The following is a 16,939-nucleotide window of genomic DNA, read 5'->3' as shown; positions in this document are numbered from 1 at the left end:
ACACCTAAAAGTGGAAGGAAAAAGATGGTATCCAGAAGTTGCCCTGGCCGAGCCAATCTCCTGACATGAACCGCATCGAAAATCTCTAGGCCATACTCGACCGGCAAGTCAAGAAACAACCAAAAAACCAACTTCGAAGAGCGATCTACTCCATGTTTTGTAGCAAGAATGGGCGAAAATCCCACAATCTAAAATTGACGAGATGATTCTCACGATGCCCCAAAGGACCAACGAACTCCACGAAGTGAAAGGAAGATCTACTAGATATTAATTAAATTATAAATATATCAATTCATGTGAATATGACTGAAAATTTTAATTTTTTCTGAAAATGTGGTGTCTATTTACTTGTAACCACGCTGTGTGTATATAGTACTGTATCATTGTGTTTGGATCAAGTAACTACATCCATAAACATTCATATTTTTATGTAATAACAAATCGGGCCAGGCGTGGTTTACCACTTAAAGTGAAGGCTTCGAAGCGAAAGAATCTAAGTTCGACTGCAATGCGCCACTGAGCATAGTCCACTGTGGACACGATATAAAAAGTGAGAATTAATATGGCTTTTCGATTAAGAATATTTCCATTGACCACGGGTGATGCGAACCGGTTACACTCTAACTGTGTTGAAAGTATACATTGGTTAATGTGTCGGCTGCGAGCGGAGGATCCAAGGTTCGAGCTCACAATATGCTGCTCTACACGCTCTGAACTTTCAGTTGTGAGTGCTTTATTAAATTAGCATACAACCTTACTATTCGATTAAGAGTAAACGTTTTGTATATGTTACGTGCTATTAGCTTGTAATCTTTCTCGTCAGTAGTTCTCAGTTGAGGACGACTGTGCCTGAACCTTGGGATTACGATTGGTTTCAATTTCGCGCAAAGCTACACGAGGGCTATCTGCGCTAGCCGTCCCTAATTTAGCAGTGAAAGACTAGAGGGAAGGCAGCCAATCATCACCACCCACCGCTGACTCTTGGCTCTTTTACCAACGAATAATGGGAATGACCGTCACATATAACGCCCCCACGGCTGACAGGGCGAGCATGTTTGGTGTAACGGGGATTCGAACCCGCGACCCTCACATTACGAGTCGAGTGCCCTAATCAACTGGCCATGCTGGGCCGAACCTTGGGGTTTCTTAGACTTAATTGTTTAGTCCCTTCGTTGCATAAGTTGCCGTTCAGGTTCAATATACCAATTTTATATGACAAAACTCATATAAAGTTTCGTCGAGTGACAATATTTTTCATCAACCTAGCTGAGAAGATGACAAAATGAGTTTCGTCACCAATTTGAGTATATTTTAATATGCATCAATTCTTAGAAATAAACTTTTAATTATGTATCTGGAACTCTAAATATTTTTAATCAAATCTTTATACATGTTTAAATGAATCTAAAACAAAGACGAAAGATAAGATTAAATGTGATAGTAATCTCAATAATAAATTATTGATTTGTAAAGTTAATTCGAGATTGTGAGTAACACTGTTTACTTTGTACTCCATAAAATAATTCTGTATGATTTAGTTGACTGATTGAAGTAATAACTACTGAAAGCAAAACTTATTAGGAGGATAGAAGAACTATACAAAAGAATATTTATAAAAAATGGATATATATATACGAGTGAACAAAACATATAGTAATAAGATAACCCATAATCTCACGTTTCGGATAATGTCGTCGGTTGACATCTGAGCTTGAGTTAAAATTTCCATTTTCGAGATTTAATTCCAAGTTTGAAACCTATTTTCTAAGGAATTTTACGTTTTTATATTTTTATTCGTTGTTCTTGTAAAAAAAAAAAAAGAAATGAAATGGGAGCGCGACATGATATTGGATCTAGAGATGTAATAGAAAACTTCTGAATAAACAACATTCGATATTGGAAATTTTTGGTATTTTCCTCTGAAAAAGAAAAAAAGGAAGGAAAAAGAAAGTCAGATGGACTTATCAGAAAAAAGGAGAGAAGGTGTGAATGAAAATCTAGAGATGTCTAAATAATAGTCGCCATATTTATGGATCGCAATATCATTCCCTTAAACAATTAAATACTTTTTATAAAACATATTTACTCAGACAAGATGCTGATTCACACTACAATCGATATAAAAGAATCCACAGGGGAACAAAATTATGCCCCATGGATTAAACATATTCAAATTAGCAAACATTTCGGTATATGACGAGCAGACAGGAGTGGCTGAAAGATGTCAGGTTGATATGAGTGGTATAATATTTGTTGCACAACGCCAGTATACTGTTAGGTAGAATCGTGCAGTATAGTTTAAACAGAGAAACAAACAATCTTAAGTTCAGTCTAGTTGAATCGTGAATAATAAGAAGAAATAGATAACTGTTAAAATCAAGATAATTACACGCATTTGGGCGCCAATTTCTTAATATTGTAAAACCAAGTTATAAAAATCAATAATCTACGACCACCAATATAACAGGAGTATCTATAAGCCACAAAATATATACTGGACGTAAAACGCTAGAAACCGGGTTTCGATACCCATGGTAGGCATAGCGCAAATAGCCCATTGTATAGCTTTGTGCTTAACTACAAACAACAACAACAAGAACTATGATGAGAGCCCCCAGTGGCACAGAGATACATTGCGGACTGATAACGCTAAAAACCAGGTTTCAATACCCGTGGTGAACAGAGCACAGATAACCCATCTAGATTAGGTGTTGGTATGATTGAATTCGTTTTCTCAGATGAGGTACTAGTTATATTTTATAAATGAAAGTCGTTCTTCTTTTGAAATATTAAAAAAAAAGGGTTGAAAAAACAGAAGATGGACTTAATGGATCAACTTCTGGTCTAAACAGTCTTAAAGTGAGAACCCTCAATCTTCTCTGTTTAATCTTTACTATATTTTCATTTAGTTTTCTGAATATACTGCATATCATAGGATAATTTTTATTGTTTGCAATAGCACTGTATATGTAAATCAATGTATTAATGCACGTACATGGCTGCCATTTATTATTACGAGACTTAATACATACCATACTTCATTCGTGTGAAATGTTACCAAATTAATTTTAGATGAAGTTCAACTTATCTTTCAGATGATATGGAAACCACTGTTGACTTGTTATTTCCACGAAACAATGTAACCCAGTATATTATTCACATTAATACATTCAATTTAAGATGGTGCCTTTAATATTCTACCTTCTATGACAAACTAATAAATCTCAATTTATTTTCAATTCTTGAACGATTTATTTCTAACTTTCTAAAATCCGTTCCAGCTTCACTAAGTTACCTACTATTTATCTACTGTTTATGCAGATGTAAAATAGCTGCAAGTGATTTCAATAAACATGAAATTTATTAATTCATTATTTTTTCCACACACAAAAATATTTCCTTTGGCATAATTTTTTTATTGTCTGTACACCTACTTTTCATTCATTCTCTCTCCCTTTTCTCAATGTGTCAGCGGTAAGTTTAACCAACTTACAACGCTAAAGCCCGGGGTTCTATTCCCCGCGGTAGCCAAAGTAGCAGGTAGCTTTGCGCTAAAAATAACAACACTCACTTTCTCTTGAAACATGATCCTAAACACTGTCACCTCTATGGTAGATGCAAGTCTGGGTAATTTCAGCTTATACAATCGTCTGTAGGGAACACTAAAAGAGACGTTTAGTAAGTTACCGCCTTAACGATAACGTGAAAAGAAAAAATACGTCCCACTTTTGTCTGCCCATCTGTTAAATTTATTTCATTTCCTTATGCCTACAGTTTGAACTTTAACACGGATCTATATAGCGACATTAATGAATTAGACGCTTAACGGTTATCATATGATCATCTTCATCTATAACTATACAACAAAACCAATTCACTTTAGAGGTAGAGATATTTATAGCTAACTGATAACTATTTTTGCATTTTACGGTCTGTTTCAAAATTCTCACGCAAAGCTACACCAATAGACTAAAATGAAAACAATTAGTTAGCAGCGTCAGCCATCAACCATTGGGCTTCTGCTGTCTTACCGAATAGTAGGATTTGATTGTTATTCCTCTAGTATATCCACGGCCCTAAAGTGCTGAACGCTTCTCTAACTTCCGGCGACAGAATTTTTAACTTTAATTAGAACAAAACGCTTTTTTAATTTCCGATGACAGAATCATTAACGTTAATTAAAATAGAAATCTTCTCTAACTTCCGGTGAAAGAATTATTATGTCGTCAAGAAATTAATGCCGCTTTTTTTTTTTAGGTGAAAAAACCCGAACAATATATAATATCAAAACATTTATTAAATGAAATAGTTCCCATTCTTATCGATGATGCTTTTCCATCTTACAATCAGGTTATTAATGCTCTGATTAAAGAAATCACCAACCAAACCAAATCTGCTTGCTAAATTTAGTCCTAATAGAGCCAAACCTGCGGGAGGAGTTCGTAAACAAACAAATTAACGAACACATAATGTTAATTAACATTGGATTTACTACTAGTCATTGGTCATCGTAAGAGTATTTTGATTATTATTATTAGAAAATATTATTAACTTAGCTGCCAAAGGAAGTGTTTTGTTGTTGACTAAGGTAATGTTTGTTTGTTTTTGAATTTCGTCCCTAATTTAGCAGGGAAAGCAGCTAGTCATCACTACCCACCGCCAACTCTTGGGCTACTCTTTTACCAACGAATAGTGGGATTGACCATCACATTATAACGCCCCCACGGCTGAAAGGCCGAGTATGTTTGGTGTGAGAGAGATTCGAACCCGCGACCCTCAGATTGCGAGTCGAGTGCCTTAACCACCTGGCCATGCCGGGCCCAATTAAGGTAATGAATCGGTGATATAACTGCATAATATGACTACGTGCAACATCTAAAGAACGAAACCTTCCACAATGAAAGAGTCATTCTATTGTGAAATGGTTGGTATTTACACTATAAAAACTGAGTAAAAATGACTCAACAAAAGCGATTTCATTCAATAGCTTTTACCAGAGTTCATAGGTCAAAACACAAAATGCACACAATATAGGTGGCAGCAACTTTACGTTCTGCAGCTGACTTCAAATGTCGAAAGTATATCAGTATAACACGTTGGTCTAGAAAACTGGGTAGTGCTTAAATCTTGATTATGTCGAATAAATTACTAGAATACATAAATGTATATAAATTATCTTGTTGGATTGAAGTACCTTTAGTCAAACGTGATTTATTGTTCTATTTATCGATAGTCTTGCGAGTTTTATTTCCCCAATGCAAAAACTGTGATTCAGCTGCCCAATAAAAAAAAATACAACAGAAAGCTTTATACACACACACACACACACACACACATATATATATATATATATATATTAAAGAGCCTACGTCATGCACTTTAGCATTAACAATGAAGTTCCAATAGTATAAACGATAAAAGAAGCAGGTGTTCATCACTAAGAAAAAAAATAAATGATAAGACAGAGAACATACTACACATCACCTACAAACTTGATGCAAGTCAGAGATTGTGAAAAATAAAGATAAGTGTATAAAGCTGCCAAAGTAGGGATTCAATTTTATAAATTTATAATTGTGGTTTCATTACTTTTTATAGCAGGATCTCTAATTAATTTAAAATTCACACTTTTTAATACCCGTATAAAGTATATACTTTAACTTTAGAAACTGTCGCGTGTCTATCCATCAATATGTAATGCCATCAGTTTGTTGAATTGGGTTGAAAAAATATTTAAGTACGCGCATATGTTTAGTATTTATATTATACCTGTATGTGTATATGTGTGTGTGTGTGTGTGTGTGTGGATTTTTTATCTGAATATCAAACTGAATACCCACAGACTAGTTAAGTAAGCTGGAGAAATCTTATAGCGATAGTCCGAGCCGTCTAGGCGCTAGCCCAATTGACGTGATCATGTAGGTAGTAGACAAAAAAGTTGCTGTAATAAAAACTTTTGAATTGTTAGACCGGAAATGCTAGCGAACCTTTTAGCGTATTATTGGCATACATGCGTATAATATATCGTAACTAATACTTTGAATGGTCAGTTTTTCGATTAGGAATTCGATAAGGTGGTTATTATTTGGTATACTTGTCGAACCCAGTATTAAGTACAACGGTACTTAAAATATGGCACTATATGAACCTAAAGAAGACTAAAATGACGATACTACCTAAACATGAAGGAGCCTGTAAAAATGATGGTACTATGTGATGATAAATAAGACTATAAAAGAACAGTACTATGTGTGACTTAAGAAACTTTATATTAAACTTTTGTTTCGATTATTTGGATATTTCTATTTTATTTGAGTGTATATTGCTGTTGTTGATTTCTTAGTACAAAGCTACACAACAGGCTATATAAAGCATTGCAAGTCCATAAACTGACCCATTGGGGGTCTTTACACTGCTAACATAAGACACAGTGCGGGATTCATCACTATCGAAAATAATCTTGTTATTCAACAACGATCATCAAAGCTCTTTTTTGGTAATGCTTTTATCATTGTAGTTATGCTTCTGACTATTATTTTGCTCTAGTAATGCTTTTATCATTGTAGTTATGCTTCTGGCCATTATTCTGGTCTAGTAGCGCTTTTATCATTGTAGTTATGCTTCTGACTATTGTTTTGGTCTAGTAATGCTTTTATCATTGTAGCTATGCTTCTGACTATGATTTTGGTCTAGTAATGCTTTTATCATTGTAGGTATGCTTCTGACTATTATTTTGGTCTAGTAATGCTTTTATCATTGTAGTTATACTTCTGACTATTATTTTGGTCTAGTAATGCTTTTATCATTGTAGCTATGCTTCTGACTATTATTTTGGTCTAGTAATGCTTTTATCATTGTAGGTATGCTTCTGACTATTATTTTGGTCTAGTAATGCTTTTATCATTGTAGGTATGCTTCTGACTATTGCTTTGGTCTAGTAATGCTTTTATCATTGTAGTTATGCTTCTGACTATTGCTTTGGTCTAGTAATGCTTTTATCATTGTAGTTATGCTTCTGACTATTATTTTGGTCTAGTAATGCCTTTATCATTGTAGTTATGCTTCTGACCATTATTTTGGTCTAGTAATGCTTTTATCATTGTAGTTATGCTTTTGGCTATTATTCTGGTCTAGTGATGATTTTATCATTGTAGTTATGCTTCTGACTATTATTTTGGTCTAGTATGCTTTTATCATTGTAGTTATGCTTCTGACTATTATTTTGGTCTAGTAATGCTTTTATCATTGTAGTTATGCTTCTGACTATTATTTTGGTCTAGTAATGCTTTTATCATTGTAGTTATGCTTCTGGCTATTATTCTTCTGCAGATATCATTAAGTTGTCAACACAAACATTATTATTATGCAATACACTCCTGAAAACACACTCATGAATAAAATAAATATGGAATAACATCAAACACTGTACTAGACCTTAAACTTCATTAGAAATGAAAAACAGAATAAACAGCAACAGAGAATCATCTGTGGATGAAATAACAATTTTTTTTTATCGCATACCAATATCTTCTAAGTTGTGGCCAAATACGAAAGGAACTTTCGGTTAAGCTTTTTATATAAAAATGTTCTGTTGAATAACGTTCTTCACAAGCATCATTTTTCACTTCCTTCAATGGTTTCATGAATTTCAGAGCATGTATTTTTACTGGATGAATCATATTGCTATAACATTGGCTTGGTTCTTTTGGATTATTTGCTAAAAACAATGCAAGGTCCAGTCCCCTTAAGGATACCGAAATAATTTATTTCTTCAATAAGGTTCTTCACCAACTACAGGCTATGTTCACTGGTAGGCCTAACTTTAACCAACGGTTCAACAGAAATTCCGACACTAATGATACGCCTAACTCATAACGTTATCAAAAGCGTCAGTCTACCGTAATGCCTCAATTTCTGTGAAGCTTTACTTTGTAATGTTTTGCTGTAACTCTTGAATCTACTAAATATATCGTAATGAAACTTCGCAAGCTTTTAGTAAGCATTATAAGTCTGTTGTATACGAAAAAATTCTAACAAAGCTATAAATTAGTTTAAAATTGCGTAAGCTGCTTGAAACTGAACACCCCCATTGAAAAGAATGAAGCTGAAGTTAAATATCTACTTCCGGTCACCCAAACCAGATAACTGTATAATGAATCTTGTAAAGTAAACACGGTGTATTTGACATTTTTTATGTCTCAGTAAAACAAGAAGATTAAAGGTTCTAAGTTTATATTCTGGCTTGCCAATATATATGTGTTTCTAATTAGGTGAATACTCAAATTTTCATATAAATATAGAAAGGAAATCTAAAGTGGACAATTCAAACCACAGATACATCAGTGACGCCGAAAATTTATTTAAATATTTCATTTTAACAATTAAAAATTAAATCTTAGATAATATAAGAATCTTAATTATAACCTACGTTTTGATGTCACAGTGGTAATAAAGTTGTTTATTAAAATTGTGAATGTAATTCTGTAAAAGTTCGTGACAAAGACAGTTTGACCTAGCCATGAACATAGTCACAAATAATGCTCAATCCACTTACTTGCAAAACTTCGCTGCTAGTTGATTGATAAAAATATGCAGGCTGACTTAGTAACTTTGTGATCAGTAAATAACTACTTCGATGACTGAATCGCTCACGAGTATATTGATTGAATCATTGACTAACCTACCACGACTAACACACTAACTGAAATTAACTGATTGATTAAGTTAACTCGTTTGGTCTGATATTTTTGTTAGGCGCTATTTTTATACATACTAAAGGAAATTTTGAGATTTCACAGAGGCCTAAACTTTCATGAAACATCTATATTTCACACAATTACTACATCATAAAAAACTCCTCGTAGAGAACAACACATTAAAATATTAAAATTATTCCTTACAACAATGCCCCCTTGCTGGATTGTGAAGTCCACTGAATAATTCTAATATACAAATAAAACAGCACACTCAAGTTGTACTCCTGAAGTTTCTGGAGCCATCATGCTATCTGGCTTTCTTAATTGCAAAATTTCGTCAGCTACTTCAATGCTGCATATAGGTAATCATGGAAAAGACTTAGGATTCAAACAACAGAAACAATCAATTCTGCAGAATTTATAATATTGCTATACTAGGCAATCACATTCTTTTCCAAGTTGGTCTTGTGATAAGACTGCTTCCAATACAAAACCACTGGCATCTGTAGCAAATATGCGCATATTTTCAAAATTTGTGTATGATAATACAGGAGATGTGTTTAATTCTTTCTCCAGTTTGTTTAATGCTTGTTCACAATTAGCAGTCTAACAAAACATGTTTGATTTTTCAAGTCATTTGTTTATGGCCGAGTTATATAAGAAAATTATTTTACTAAATGATGACATTAAGAGAATAGTTACAAAAATTATTTTACTTCGCGCGATTTCAGGGATGTTGGGCAATTCTGAACGTATTCAATCTTAATTGGGTCTATAGACACTACCTTTCTGCTGAATATGTATCCCAGGTATCTCGCCTCTTGACAGTACAATTCACACTTCTTGGAATTCAGCTTAAGGATCTATTTCCTAGACTGATCCAGAACTTTCATTAGCCCATCATCAAAGGTATTCCTCTATGCGAGTATGTCATCCAAGTTGATGGGTACTTCATTCCAGAATAGTTTAGAGAAAACACATTTCATTAGACGTTGATATATAGCACGTGCATTACATAATTCAGTAGATAGTAACACAATAAACTGCCACAATCAATTTCCTGTAGTAGAAGCTGTCTTCTCTTTACTTGCTTCATTGTCTTGCATTCACCAACGTCAACTCTTCGGATTCAATTTTGAAAATCATTTTGCTCCACGTTAAGCATCCAAAGTGGAGTCAATTTTTAGAAGTGGATAAGCAGCCTTCTTTGTGACTTCATTCATCTTCTGATAGTCCACAATAGGTGGCGCCCAAGAACTAGTACTTTGTTCTATTATTCATTGCTTTTTTCTGGCTTCTATATCTTTGAAAGCCTTAATTAGCTTTTCAAGTAGGAATCATTTGATTAACTGATATTTTGGATGTACAGATCCAATATCAATCTTATAAGATATTTTGGAAAAAGAAGATATATGGAGAAATTTTCTCGATACTCTGTGAGCAAGTCATGTAATCAATGGTACTGATTAGCTGTAAGAGCTCCAGATCTCTTGTACTTGAGGTGGCCCATATATAAAGATTTAATATTGGACTTCTTACATCTTTCCTCAAATGTGACTTCTTACGTTTTTTGATGTGGAAGTACTATCAAAACAGCTTCACATCTTAGAATATCCCATCCAAAATTATTCTAATTTCATGGTTTGTTGTTTTTTATAACTCTAATGATGACATCTTTATTCTCCATATCCACTATAATTCTCCCAATCAATAACCACATGATACGTTAAAGTGTTTGATTCTACAACACCTCAAACACTTGATGTAATTGTATGCCTAGTAAGTCCTGATATGAGTAGTTAACTTATTTATGATACAATAACTGCCTTCAGTGTTATTACTGGAAGTTAAACTTCTACTGTAGTAATTGTTATATAGTGCACAAGGATTCTTTGGTCATATAATTTTAAGCTACCATAAACTCACATTGTCTCTGCAATATGCACTCTTCCTCGATGTCAGTTACCCACACTTCATGTGATGTAGAGAAATTTCCCACAGTAAGGATAACTTTCAACTTTCCTATTGTTAAAATTTTATGTCCACTTGCTGCTTGTATCAATCAGTCTTCTTTCTTCATCTCTGGGAGCAATTTTCCACTTTTCCTTCCAATTCATGCTGAACAATAGTAGATGCAGAACCAGTGTTGATTAACATATTGTAAGGCTTCCTCTCAATAAACTCGTGGGCTTGTGGACTGGTTTATTTAAGTAATGAACTTCTTATCTCATTCGTGGCAGATGGATGTTTTTTTATCAGAGGAAATTCGTTTCACAAGTCCAGCTCATTTCTGTTTTCCTTGTCAGGTTAGCTTTTAGTTGTTTCTTTCACTTATCCTTACGATATTATCTTCTTGGTTTATTATCAGTTGTTGACTCCCAACAGTCTCGGCTGTAATGAATATTTTCCCAAACTTATAATAGTGCTCTTTTTTTGTGGCATCCTTTGGGAGTTTTTATTCCCTACAGACTTTTGTATGCAGCTCCTGGTAATACGTCTTGAAATACCTATTTTCTTGTGGTTTATTTCCTCCATTCTTTGTAGCAAGTTATGGTTGGAGGCGGCTTGAATGGGTAATGAAGAAAAACTTTAATATAAGTTTACCACAACAGCATATTATATTAAAGTTATATTAAACTTATAGTTAAACTTATATGAAAGTTTTTCTTCATTACCCATTCAGGCCGTCTCCAACCATTATTAGTCTCAAAGTGGGTTCCTCGTCATCGAATTTGTAGCTAGTTGTTTAAATAATACTTTCAGTACTTCTAGATTATCATCGCGGGGGAGAAAGAAGGGGTTGATGCTTAAATATAACTTCGTCTGATGTTCCTATATCTTTTGGCTGACGTGTGTTTTGTTAAAGCAAAGCCACAATAGACTATCTGCTGTGTCCACCGAGGGGAATCGAACCCCTGAATTTACGGCTGTATCACCGGGGGACTCTTTTGGCTGGTTTCTTTAATCGTTTATCTGCGACTTTAATGGATTCTTGTTCCATCACCAACTGAAAAGTTTCCTTTAAAAATGTACACTTATTATGTTTCAATCTAATTTGCATATCCTCATCTGTTATGGAACTTATGAATTGGTCACATGCCAACGAATCCATAATCTTACATGTAGCACCTGGGTAAGATAATTGTGAAAACCTATTCATATCTCCCACAAATTCATCTAAGGTATATCATTTTCTCTGTACTCCTGAGCATTGCTTCGGAAACTTTACTCTGAACATTTTGGATAAATCAGCTACCCACACTTGATAACTGTTACGGCTCTCAACTGGAAGACTACTTTTAATAGAACACCAAGGTGATAGCTTGTTTACTTTGGAAATAATTTCAAACTCAGCGTGATCTGTCTCCCATGTAACCTTTTGGTCATAGCCCATTGGTTTCTCGAATGGGTGATGTTTGTTAAAATATCCAACTAACTTCTAGAACTGGATTTGGTAGTGTCATAGTTAGAGTAGTCCAGGAAGATTCTGGAGTCACAGATTGCCAACAGTGGTAGTAACATCTAGTTTCTCTTATTTCATACTTTCAAGTAAACAGATGGGGTTTTGTGTTATAATTCTTGAGTGGGTTTAGAAAGAGATGTGGCTGGTTTATTCGTTGCCTTTACCATTTATTTTCCAAACGTTTTATTCTGTCATTGATGGTGTTTTCTACCTCACTGATTATGACGTTATAATATTTTTGTACTTTATAGATGTCTTTTGTATTTCGTTGATATCCTTTTGTACTTCTTCAATCTTCTTCTTGTAATCTCTCTGTATATTTCCAATAGCTTTATCGATCTATTCTTCAAATACATTCAATTTTGTTCTTACTTCTTCTTTAAATATTATGTCCCTTTCTTTTACGTTTTCTCTTAAATCCCCGTCTTTTACTTCTTTTAATTTTCTATAAGTGTCTTCTAAGCTTCCTTTTAACTATCTTCCTCTTCCTTCTCGACTTTTTTAATGTTATGTCTATTTATGCTTGTTCTTTTTTCCCATTGTTTCATTACCCGAAGCAATTTTTTTACATCGTTTCATGTTCCTCTGTTTACCTTCAAGTTTAGTTAAAGTCTTATTTTATTTTCACTTCCGAAGCCAATTTTATAACGTGTTCTATAGTTGGGTGAGTTCTCTTGCAAAAGATTAGTTTGTAAAAATACAACAAAGTCCAGTCTACTTAATAATAACGAATTAATCGAATTAAATTAATTTTTCAATAACGTCCTTTACAGCCTATAGGTTAAGTTCACTGGTAGGCCAAGCTTTAGAGACAACGTTTTAATATAAATTTCAAAACTGATGTTAACCCCTACTTGCAAATTTTATTCGCTTATCGATGTATATCAAACATGCTAACTGACTCCCTAACTTTCTAATCACTGAATAACTAACAAGTTCAATGACTAAATTATTCACGAATACACTAACCGAATCACAGACTAATTTGTGACTGGTCTGTGTTTCGGTTAATCACATACGACACAGCCAGAGTTAAGAACAAATAGTACACACATTAACTGACCCTGAATTGGTTAATAAATTTAAATCACTCAGTCTGACATTTTTATATTGTACTATTTTTCTAAGTTACAGGAAGTTTTGATATTTCATAACTTTTAGACTTCACCCAATCATAACATGCGAAAACTGTCTGTTCTTAAAGAAACATTAAAATATTAAAAATATGCCTACAAAAATATATATAATAAATAACTTAATCATACTTACTTATCTGAATACTGTATGACACAGTAATTCTTCAGATCATATACAATAGTTGAGTGTCGTGTCGCCATTTATTAGCTCCAAGAGCCTGCTTATATATATATATATATATATATACTTCACAAATGCGTTGAAAACATTGTATACATTTCTTTTAACTTTTTAAAACTGCCGAAAAATCAATGTCAAGAAAATGAATTTTGCACCTTATAGATTTTTTCTACATCATAGTTATTGCCCAATTGAACACCTTTCGTAACGTCCTTTAATGTATAATAAAGCACCTTTCATAATGTCCTTTAATAGATAATAAAGCACCCTTCATAATTTCCTTTAATGAATAATAAAGCACCCTTCATAATGTCCTTTAATGTATAATAAAGCACCTTTCATAATGTCCTTTAATAGATAATAAAGCACCTTTCATAATGTCCTTTAATAGATAATAAAGCACCCTTCATAATTTCCTTTAATGAATAATAAAGCACCCTTCATAATTTCCTTTAATAATAATAAAGCACCCTTCATAATATCCTTTAATAAATAAAGCACCCTTCATAATTTCCTTTAATGAATAATAAAACACCCTTCATAATGTCCTTTAATGAATAATAAAACACTTCATAGTGTCCTTTAATGAATAATAAAGCACCCCTTCATAATTTCCTTTAATGACTTAAAAAACACCCTTCATAATTTCCTTTAATGAATAATAAAACACCCTTCATAATGTCCTTTAATGAATAATAAAACACCCTTCATAATGTCCTTTAATAAATAATAGGCATTCTTAATGTTTAAATCTACTTAATTTTAACTGTAATCATTGTTTAGAATTTTCGCACAAAGCTAAACAAATACTACCTATCTGCGCTTACCCGTTTCTAACTTATGACAGACAAAAGACAGAGCAGCTAATCAACAGCCCCCACCGTTAACTCTTGGGCAACTCATGTTTGACGGGATAGTGAGACTTAAACGTCAATGTTATTGCGTCCATGGACTCAGATTGCAGAGTGTGTTTTGCGGCAACTGGTCGTGAATCAATTAATTCTCAGATTCACAGTTCCTGGCAGCTAACTAAAGAGCCACACCCAGCTAGCTATATGTATTGAAAAGAATCTTTATCGTGTAGCTAATTTCTGTTAATATGCTTACGACCTTTAGGACAATAAAATGCACGTGCACTTTTTGGATTTACGTGAATTATCATGTATAAAAAAATCCCAAAAGATTCCGAAACAAAGGCATGGAAAAAACGCACCAAACTGGGAGTTAAACACATTGTTGATCAGTATTTAGTAAATGTACTTTCTGTGAAATAACTATGTTCTGTTTTAAGATCTTTCGTAGTGTTGGGTTGGAGATATATTTAGTCATTTCTACTAAAATATTATGAGGCATGATAATTCACGTAAATCCAAAAAGTGCACGTGTTGGGTTGGAGATATATTTGGTCATTTCTACTAAAATATTACGAAGTTTTTTTTATTAATCGTCACCACGCATGGTGGATACAATAAGGTGAATGAACGTAAGGTCATCTTTCGTCGTATACGTAAGAAATTTGCGCATAAAATCAACATAATGCTTACAAGGAAACATATCAACTGAAATGTTTATATGTGCCCATATTTATCACCATGCTCAAAGTAGGTCATAAAACATATTTTGTTAGACCTAGGGAAAAAAATAAAAGATTTAAATATAAGTTAAAGATATATACTACACTTACTGATATTGCAATGGCTGTTCTAAAGCCAGAAGTTCGTTTTGTCTCCTTTGAATATTATGTAACTTCAAGGCTGAGCTTTATGCAAGTTTACATAGCTATTTTAAGGTAGAAAAATATACTTTTTTATCTTAATAATTATCATTGTTAATGGCAGTTGAATCTGAACTATTATTTGACAAAAATTTGTGTGTGTGTGTCACTTTATAACTAGTGAACAGCTGTATCTAAGACATCCTGGAGACCAACACAGTAGAGTTTATATTCGGATGTCACCCTTATATCTATATATCATCCACAGGGGACCCTTACGTCTTCCTCGTGCGTTGAAAGTGTTACATAAACCAAGAGAAGTATAACTAACATGTACAATCTGAATTGTATTAATTTTTCATATAATATCCGGAAAGTTATTTTAGATGTTCATACAGTAGCAGATGTTCAGTAGCACAGCGGTATGTCTGCGGACTTACAACGCTAGAATCCGGGTTTCGATACCTGTGGTGGGCAAAACACAGATAGCCCATTGTGTAGTTTTGGGCTCAGCTTCAAACAAACAATACTTCATATTGTGTTTTTACTGTAGTTCTTCCTGTATACAACTATAAGTATTACTGTATATCATGTATTGTTCATTACATCGGGAGATGGCTAGGTTTAGAAATACACAGGAATCAAATAAAACAAAGTATAATTTAGTGCCGTACGACACAACCAGAGTTACAAATATATAGTAATTAAGATATACCCTAAGGTAAGTAGGTACCGGTTTTTAAAAAAATTATTTTCTTCGTTAGAATTGTCAATGATTAGCACTATTACCTAAGGCAATAGTCTTCTTCTGTGAAGTCATGTCTGCATGCAGGCGTTGACGATCACGAGTTTCAATATCTCTCTGTCACTGGTGTCCTTCAACAATCCCGTGTTGTTATTCACGGTTCCTGATCAAGCATTTTATGCTATGTTTTTCTATTTATTTTTATTTTGCCAGTTGTTACTTTAGGTTAAATCTGCTCTTAAAGCAATAGTAGCAGGATTAATATGTAAACGCTAAGGTAAGTGTAAAAAGACGGCCACGTGTGTAACTTCAGGCGATTTCTGTAGAATGTTTGGTTTCGATTAAATACAGTGTCTAGCACTTACGATTTATTCACGCTTACATGGCTGATGTAGGCTACTTAAAGCAAAAGGATGGACTCAGTATCGCAGAAAACACGATCTACAGTATGGATACGCATCTTACAAGTATTTATATAAGGTGTGTGAACTAATCAGTTCTCTGAACCCTACTCGGACGCTTTTCGTTGCTGGTTGACAGCTGTTGAAGCTGCCCACAAAGTCTACTTTGAAAAGTTCTCCTCTTTGTCAAGGAATAATTTTGCTAGTTGTAATAATAAAGCTAAAACTGCGCCTGGGCCTACTTTATTAAATTAATGCAGCTTCCATAGGAAAAAAAATCCTATGTACCTAATTACATTCTTAGATCGATTAAGGTCATTTGCGTCGACATTCTCTTACATACAACAACTAAAACCGTCTCGATACACACACACACAGATGAGACAAATGTTCGTAGAAAAAATCAACACAGACTTGAATGTTGGTAACTAACTGATCACTAAGTCATTTTTTAATTATTTACTACATCCCTGCGATACGGGGAATACACACCTATTTTTATTCATTTTATATATTTGTAAATTCGATATGGACCCCCCACACACACACACACACACTAATTCGAGGTATATATATATGTATATTAATTTTAAAAATTAATAT

This window comes from Limulus polyphemus, unplaced genomic scaffold, assembly GCF_000517525.1.
Source record: "Limulus polyphemus unplaced genomic scaffold, Limulus_polyphemus-2.1.2 Scaffold1779, whole genome shotgun sequence".
Taxonomy (NCBI): Eukaryota; Metazoa; Arthropoda; class Merostomata; order Xiphosura; family Limulidae; genus Limulus; species Limulus polyphemus.
The sequence above is the reverse complement of the archived record's forward strand: the minus strand, read 5'-3'. Positions refer to the sequence as shown.